Source organism: Zea mays, chromosome 7 (assembly GCF_902167145.1).
Source record: "Zea mays cultivar B73 chromosome 7, Zm-B73-REFERENCE-NAM-5.0, whole genome shotgun sequence".
NCBI lineage: Eukaryota > Viridiplantae > Streptophyta > Magnoliopsida > Poales > Poaceae > Zea > Zea mays.
Window position 1 is genome coordinate 92,499,072 of NC_050102.1, and position 9,346 is coordinate 92,508,417.

The 9,346-nt window shown below is 41.1% G+C and overlaps 1 long non-coding RNA gene across 14 annotated transcripts; it reads left to right on the forward strand.

Annotated features, from left to right (window-relative positions):
* Positions 1–682: 682 nt before the first annotated feature.
* LOC103632566 (uncharacterized) lies at positions 683–5,973 on the forward strand. 14 transcript variants are annotated; one of them, XR_002263848.3, is made up of 9 exons: positions 683–882; positions 1,007–1,198; positions 1,326–1,377; positions 2,227–2,356; positions 2,858–3,051; positions 3,134–3,448; positions 3,746–3,951; positions 4,791–5,248; positions 5,339–5,968. It is a non-coding gene; the product is annotated as an uncharacterized lncRNA (long non-coding RNA). The 14 variants fall into 14 exon arrangements; XR_004851457.1 differs by having other exon boundaries at positions 3,763–3,951; XR_004851458.1 differs by having other exon boundaries at positions 2,858–2,963.
* The last annotated feature ends 3,373 nt before the right edge of the window (positions 5,974–9,346 follow it).

Below are 9,346 nucleotides of genomic sequence, written 5' to 3' on the forward strand. Positions count from 1 at the left end.
TTTTTATAAGATGACTCAATATAGTGACGAAAATTTAACCATCGTCACTAAAATCGTCATAACTTACTCTAACATCATGTTCGTGACAATTTTCTATGACAATATAGGAATTGTCATAAGAATAAGTCATCATAATCTTCTCAACATAATAATGATGATGGTATTGCATGTCAATGCACATTCGTCATAGACATATGATGTAATGTTTAATAAAATATTGTTATCCATGTTAGTTTACATGACCCACCATCAACAGTAGGTCCATTGTCACATTGGCTTTTAATGTTTAACATGTTACCACACATGGCAATGTGGTTACCACAATCAGTTATCAATTTATTTTCATAAAAATAAAATTTCAAATTTAAAAATACAATACGAAAGCACATGAATATTATATATATAAATTAACCTACATCTTACAAGAGAAAAAAATTGAGCATGCACAAAATCAAGACAAGAATATATATATATATATATATATATATATATATTAAAATCAAGACAAGAATATATATATATAAGAAGGAAGGAAAAATTAAGCACGCACAAAATGGAGCTAGACAAAATAAAGAGATAAAAATTTGAGCACATAAAAAAGACATAAAGAGGTTTTGATCGTGAGAACTTTTTGATCCTAAGCCAATATTTATTTCGTTACGCCACTCATATGTCTCATGGCAGTACATTGAACAAATTATTATTTATGTGTTGAGTCATAATCACATGTGCCCTAGTACCAGTGTACCACTCCCACCACCAACTAAGCAGATTCGATCTCCTCCCATCACCTCCATCGCAACCTCTCGACGGCAGACTAGGTTTCATCCCCATCTCAACCGGCGGCAGCCTAGGGCTTCATCCCCCACCCCCAAATCCATGGTATGTGGATCTGAACCCGCCCACTCCCAAATCTCCAATCCGCTCGTCGGCTTTTCTCGTGCCCAGTTCATGACATTTGCTCGGGGATTTGACCAATGTCGTTTTCTGCTCGTGTTCCTCGCAGCCGCTCAGGTTGGAGATCAATGTGTGCCTGCTCGACCTCACTGGATCTCAGTCCCCATGTCGTCCTTCTACTTCTCGCGTCACTTTGATTTTGCTCTCTAGTTTGATTTTGTTTCCATTGTGGTGATTAGTGGAAATTTTCTCAATGGTCAGAGAGGGTCAAGTTGGTGGACTTGCACCCCACGGAGGCATGGTAAGTTCACATTCTGTTTTTGGGTCCATTCATTGGATTTCGAGCCATTTTGTCTGCGTGTGTAGTGCGCTTACCGCTTTGGCGTGCTTGTTATTATTGTTGATTATATGTCGTTCGCATCATGTAGGATGTTGAGCCTGTACTCGAGGAGTGCCTGCATCCGGGATTATCACACACAGGTAGCCTGCACATTTTTTTTGTAAATGCAATGTGCATGATTTTATACCAAGCAAATAAGTTACTCAATCGCTTTGGCTTCTCTAGAAATAACATATTTATTATGTATATAGGCATATAATATATCTAGTTGCATAACAAAAGCTATACATCTAGTAAAGCCAAAACGACCTATATTTTAGGACAAAGGGTGGTGTGAACCAAACTTAACACTTGGGTTTACTCTCTCAATGCAAGATTCTTCATTCCAGACATCTTTGTCGTTGCTGTGATATATATGGTGTTGTCTATTGTATGACTAAGTTTCAGTAATGCTTTAAAAACTTGATGGTTGCCTTGCTTATTTCTATGATTATATGTTGTTCAAGTATATATATAGGCATTAGGGCTGCAAACAACACCTTGATCGTTTTGATAAATTATTATGCTTGTACACTGAAAATGCTCGATCCTGGGTTACTGTCGATAGTTCAGTTTCTTTTGCCACCGGGTGACCATTTATATTGTATTTAAACAACTATCATATTTAAACAAGGTCTACCTATATGGTATATAAAAATTGGGTCTTTAGTTAATCCTGGATCCGCCACTGTAGACAAGGACAATGATGATGAGGTGAGCGGGAGGTTAGGGTTTGAGTCTTTAATCACATTTTTTAGGGATTCAGTTTAACGAGGGATTTGACCTATGCTAATTTGTTTGTTTTTTATTGTTGCAAGTACATCTGCTTTTATTTTTAATCATAGTTGTGGCATGAGGTATTTGTATGCATAACCATAACACTTACCTCAATGAAATTCAAGGTTCTTTTCTGTCTATCTAAGTTAACTTGTAAATTTTTTTGAGTTTAGTCAATTTGTAGGAGAGGGGACGCCATACATCAAAGATGACTAAAGAAGAGGAAGATGAAGAATACCTCGAAGAGGAAGAAGATGCCCTTGCTGGTGCAGGGGGGAACACATTTAGTTTCACAACCTTCATGTGAGCCCTTTGCTGACTATTTGTTACTACCTTGATATATGTTATTTCCTTGCTTTAATAACTACCTCAAGTCGAGGGAAGAATTACTTGTTAAATAGATGTTTTTCTTTGTTGCCATAAAATTATTTCAACGCTATTTATAAAGCAAACTGAACCTAGGTAAATTGAGTCTTGCACTGGCTTTGAAAGTGAATAAGTGATTCGGGTGAGGTGCAAACTGAAACAATATTATTAAGTATACTGATTCGGGCGAGGTGCAAATTGAACCAACATTATCCCATAAGGCCATAACTGATTTTTATATTTAAGTTCTATAACTAAGATGACCAAGAACCCTGAAATGAATGCTGACCTGTTTTGCGCAATAACTACTACTCAGTAAATGGCATGGTGTGTTTGCCTTTGTTGGGAGTGGCTATAGTAACAATCGGACTTATGTTTCCTGTGGATGAATTTTGGTCGTGGAGTAGATCTGTGCACTGATGTGTGGTTCTGTTGCAGGCTCTTAACCCCTCTGATCCTGGTGCGTGGCAGATTAGACTCCGATGGGGAAGTCACTAGCGAGGTGGATCAAGTTCGTGCTCTTCAGGAAGAAGTCGTCATCCAGGTCCAGCTCCACCAAGGCCAAGAATTTATCGATAAGAATGCTGTTACGATTTCAAGTGTGGCTCTACATATGCATCTCCAGCTATGGAGTAGGGATTTGTTCTAGCCACTATTGCCCTTATTTTTCAATATGTGGAAAGGTGTGAGTAACAAAGGGGAAACTGCTGCCAGGAAGGAGCCCACGTTCTCTGAGAGCTCTCCAGTGATCTCAGAGCTTGTGCTTGTTAGCGCCCATAACAACGAGATCATGCGGGAGGTGGCAAAGGGTGAAAATTCTAGCGTGCAAGAAGTGCTAGTGACTGATGTCAGTCAAGACTTGGAGAAGCAGGTAGTGTGGGGCTGATACGTCCAATAATGCGCTAGTGACTGATGTCAGTCAAGACTTGGAGAAGCAGGCAGTGTGGGGCTGATACATCCAATGATGCTGAGAGGGTGAGTGAACAGCGAGCGGTCATGATGGCACAAGCTACCTTCCCTTATTATCTGGTAATTTTTGTTTATCTCAAATTATCTGTTTCATTCATCTACCTTCACTACTTATGCTTTCTGGTCATGCCATGTTCCAATGTTATCAAGCACGGCTCCAAGGTTCTTAGAGTCATTCATATAAAATGATAAGGCAAATAATTATTTTTGACTTCCTACAGAGATTCTTTACGTCTGATGCTTTGTGAATATAGTCAAATTAGTAGTGAATTGACTATTATGAAAAAGTTGTTTCAATAAGTTTGGGTCCTTGAGCATATATTTATCATCTGCAAATAACTTCCATTCTTATGCAAGATGATTTTGGATTCAAGCTGAAAGAAGAGGCTATGCTGAATAAAGTACTAAAGGAGACAGTCTTGTCAAAGGTAGTTGCCATTGATAAATTGCAATCTGGTCTGGCATCTTCACTTCGCATCCAAGATGTTATGAGAAATGAGATCCAAAGAGTCCAGGATGAACTTTCTTGCATAACCCACAAAGCTAAGCAGTTGGAGCTTCAGGTATCATGTGTACCTTGCATATTTCATATCTATTTTCCCTAATAAACTAGCAGTTCATAGTTTTTATCTAATCAAAATAGGATTTTGGTAACAGTTTCTCTTTCATAATGAATTAATCTTAGTTTGTCTAGTGTTAGCCAATTGTAGTGGTCAAGTTGCAGTATGTCTCAAAATACTTATAAGTAGGTAGACCTTTTTGCTGAATGAGCTGGTTACCTAACGGGTATTTCGAGGCCAACTGATGCCACTCATCTCTTTGATCTATAAAAGTATTAGAAATGCATTTTAATGATTGAATCAAGTTATTTGTTGCTTGTTTGTCTTTAGCAAATCATTATTTTGTATTTTTTTGCATATTGCCAATATTTTAGGATAATTTTTCCCAAGTGCAGATTAGGTCTACTATGTGAGTGTTCAGTTAGATAGTCCTTTGAATGTTTCTAGAACCAGTTCTAAAGTTGAGATAATGTGAGGTAGCATACAAAACAACGTATTGTTAGAGATGCATACTGTCAACAAACATTCATTCCAGGGGTCATCTTGATGGTCATATAAGAAACACTAGGAGAAAATGACATAAATTAGTATTACACTGTCATGTTTTTGTATATAAAGTAGGCCATACAACTTCACTAGAAGTCTAGTCTAGAGACAGCAGTGGGCTATCAGTGAATGCTATGTTGTTTTAAAGACCAACCCATAATGCTGCGATTGTTACGGTACCAGCCCAAATGGCATGCTTCTTCAGGACGACAGATGATATTCATATATGCTAGAATATAAGCTCTGTTTGCGGTATTTTCCTCCAGTGCTCCTGCTGTGTTTGCTGCACTTAACAGGTATCCAAGATGGATGAGTCAATCGATGAGATCCAATAGGATTTCTAGGAATCTACGAAGGAGCTGGCTGCTCTTCGTGGAACACTGAAAACGGTGATTGAAGACAGGGACCTGTCGTGGCAGGAGGTGAAGTAGCTGAGAAGAAACATCAGCATCATGCTAGAACGAGGTTGTGTCGCTGAAGAAGATCGAAGCCTTGGACAAAGACATACTTGTCAAGGAGGGAGAGATCACGATATTGCAGGACAACATCGACAAGCCGTTCAATATCATCTGCAGCCCAAGTTCGATGCAGGAGTTCGGCATGGGGTGAAGATGGCTGCTATTTTGTAAGTGAGTTGGTGGATGAAAATTCAAGTTATTGTAGAAGACAACACATTTCTTTGCATATTACATCCTGCTATGATGTTCTGAACTATGATTGGTTCAACGGGTGCCATTTTTCTCTTAGAGCTATTGTAAGTGCTTGTTTTCATTTCATGGTTGTACTCACTACTTGCAACTTGCGGTATACTATACTGATGAATAACCTTTAACCTTTATATTAGGTTGACATGGAAGAAATGGTGGCAGCACCAGCTTAGTATGGACAACAACTGAAATCTCCTACAGAAGTTGTTTCTAATGTGCTATTGAGCTCCATTGTGTTTTGGCCTACGCAATCTTGTTCTCCAGTCTGCCTCCAAGAAAAGCTCTATAGTCCCATAGTTTCTGCTAAGGTTCAACAACTTCAGGATCAATTATAGGCTGAGAAGCAAGAAAAAATGGACTTCGTGATGAAGCGGAAACCATTGATAGTATGAAGAGGTTGATGGAAGAAAATAACAACCTTCTTCGTCAACTATAAAGCTTCAATTGAAGAAAAGTGCCTCCATCTTAAGTTTGGTTGACTACTATAGGACATGCAGCCTTGTGGTAGCTATAGTAGTAGTAGATATTTATAGTTGCTCTAGATTTGAAGTTATAGGATTATTTTTAATTATGTTTAATGTTTAATAATTTGAGTTGAAGTTATAAGATTTGCTTTGAATTTTAAGTTAAAGGATTTGAGATATATGGTTTGGAGTTATATGATTATTTGATGGATGGAATATTTGTGTACAACAAATTCATGTGATATTTTGGCTATGATGTGTAATATTCTATGACGATATCAATTCATATGATGTGTTCCTTTTGATGACGACTATATCTGTCACGTTATCATATTTTATGATGATAATATTCGTCACAAATGTATTGCCATGTCAGCTGCCACCTAATTTATGATGAAATTCTTCGTCACAACAATTTTGCCACGTCATCTGCCATGTGGCTTGCCACGTGATCAAATCTATGACAAATGTTTTCGTCATAAATGTTTTGCCACGTCACATACAACGTCATCACCATTGGCCACGTGGCAATGCATGGCACTACGAATTGTGACGTTTTTAGAGACATTTATGACGCAATAGAGTGTCATAGATGTAGTGACGAATTTGATGTGCGTCATAAAATCTATGACGATTTTTTGTTGATTGTCATTGTAGTCTATTTAACACGCACCTTCTGTGACGATGTCCTTTTTGTCACAATGGCGTCACCAAAATACAATATGTGACAAATAAACACTAGTTAGTGACATAATCATATTGTCACAGAAGGCCTAAAAGGTTGTAGTGAAGCTTTAGTGATTAGAGAGAGAGATTTGTTGTGTTCATTTGAGCTCTTGCGCTTGGATTGCTTCTTTTCTTTCTCATTCTTCTTGTGATCAAACTCAATTGTAACCGAGGCAAGAGACACCAATTGTGTGGTGGTCCTTGCGGGAACTTAGTGTTCCGTTTGATTGAGAAGAGAAGCTCACTCGGTTTAAGTGACCGTTTGAGAGAGGGAAAGGGTTGAAAGAGACCCGGTCTTTGTGACCACCTCAACGGGGAGTAGGTTTGCAAGAACTGAACCTCGGTAAAATAAATCATCGTGTCTCGCTCTTTATTTGTCCACGATTTGTTTTGCGTCCTCTCTCTCGGACTCGTTTCTATTTGTAACGCTAACCTGACTTGTAGTTGTGCTTAAGTTTATAAATTTCAGATTCGCCCTATTCACCCCCCTCTAGGTGACTTTCAATTGGTATCAAAGCCCGGTGCTTCATTAGAGCCTAACCGCTCGAAGTGATGTCGAGAGCATCCGCCAAGAGGGATCTCGGGACCGGCGACAAGTCCACAAGCTCGGAAAGAACACACTCAAGGGAGTCCGTCCACAAGCACAAGGAGGAATCTTCTTCCTCCATCAAGTCCCATCGGATGGGTGACAAGAAGAAAAAGATGAGGAAAGTGGTCTACTAGGAGACTGACTCTTCGTCACCCTCCACCTTCGGCTCGGAATCGGCCTCCACTACTTCAAAGCGCCATGAGCGCAAGAAGTATAGTAAGATGCCCCTTCGCTATCCTCACATTTCTAGACGTACTCCATTACTCTCCGTTCCTTTAGGGAAACCACCTATGTTTGAAGGTGAAGATTATTCTATGTGGAGTGATAAAATGAGGCATCACCTAACCTCACTCCACAAAAGCATATGAGATATTGTTGAGTATGGAGTGCAGGTACCAAAGAAGGTGTAACACCCCAGGTGTTACTCAGGGTGTCCACCCAGGGCTACCCCTTTTAACCTATTATCACATGAGGATTGATTTGGGCAAAATACATCAAACTTGGAATTCAAGGTCCTAAGCAAGTGCAAACCATCTTGGATATCATGCCCTAGCTTGTCATGCACATCTAAGTGGGAAATTTCCCAAAACCCTAAAGCAAACCCCTCTTGGGCAATAGGAACCCTAATTGAAGCTGGGGTCAAAAGGTCATGTAAACCTTATGACCATGGCTTGGGCCAAATATAAAAGTTGTAGTATGCTTCATAACCTACAAATAATAGTAAGGAAGTACCCCAAAAAGTTTTCAGAAAAGCCCCAAAAAGTTCACCCAAGGTTGAGCACAAGGGAAAATTCAGAATTTGCCTAAGTCTAAAAACTAACCCTTGAACAAAGATCCCACATGTTCACCTTAATCCAAAATTCAAAACACTTCGACCCAATTGACAAAGTGGCGCCAAATTAACCCTAGAATGCCCTGGAAAGAGGTGACACCTACCCTAGGGCGTTTGACACGACTTGACACCATTTTTGTCTCGGCTTGGACCTAGCTGACACAGCCAACTTCTCACCCCTCTATCTCCCTACCTCGACCATATCTTGACTTGGAACTCACAGCAAAAAGGTAGGATATGGAGCAGGGAAGCGACCGTACACAGTGACTTTGCCAAGATACGCACGCTATGGGGCTCAAATCCGCCGTTGAACCATGACAGAAGCGAGCTCCCACGTGTTCGACGCGGGCTGACATCCGGGGGCGCGCTCAGAGCACGCCCGTGCGCGAACCCTCGCGGGCCCGCGGCCGCCTGTGACCACGCCCGCGCCACGGCTATAAAGCCCGTCCCAGTGCTCGGCTGCCTTCCCCGTTGCCTCCTCCGTACCTCACCTGACTTTCCCGAGCCAGCCCTCAGCTCCGGCGACCTCCCCACGACCCGCCAGTGCCGCCTGAGAGCAACCACCGTGGCCAGCCCCTTTCCCGTCCTCCTCCGTTCGATCCAAGCCTTCAGATAGCTTCCTGGTGAGGCCGTGAAGCTTACTCAAGCTTGAACCGAGGACCCGCGTCACCGGAATAGCGAAACCGTGCTCGCCGGAGTTTTTTCCCCCGCCGGCGCACGTGGACCGGGTAATCCGCTCAACCATTTTCCGATTCCTCGTGCACACGGTCTCTACGTTACCCCGTGAAGCTCACAGTGCCCTTGGATTGAACCAGATCGCCGTGGTTTGGCCGGTACACTCGTCGTCGACGAGAACACCCGCCTGTGCGCGTGGACCGAGCGATTCCGGCCATCCCCGTCGTCGAGCCGCACCTCGCTGTGACCGCCAGAGCCTCCCCGATCCAACCCTGCCCTTCGCCGGACCTATCTCGACGCCGGTAAGCCGCGCCACCCTTTTCTTTCCCGCGGGTACTGTTTACATTGGGGGAAGGACTGCGGGTGAGAGGAAGAGAAGGTCAGGGGGCTTTTTGAACTGTCAGCGACTCAGGGGAATAGTGGCGCAGGGGTAGATTTGTGCGGGTTGATTTAGTTTAAACCCAGGGGCCTCGGTGTAAACTGTTTTTCCAGGAAACTCTTATTAAATCTGTTTTTAAATTGAACAGAAACTTTAAAAATTCATAACTTCTGTTTAGTTCATCCAAATTTGGTCAAACCAATTTTGCCAGACTTTAAATAATGTAAACTACTTAAGAAAAATATAAAAACCCCTATGTACTATAGAAAACTTTAAAATTCTGATTTAATTATAGTTTTGGCCAAAAGCTAAATAATAGGGCAAAAATTAGTTGCACTATTTGACTAGGGTTAGAAAAATTTGGAGAAGTTTATATCCACCTACTGACCTAATTAAAAATATTGAATCTCTATCCACTCCATTAAGTTAGATTTTACCCCTTATTTTATAATATGCTTAAGGTTAAGAAAAATAGAAAAG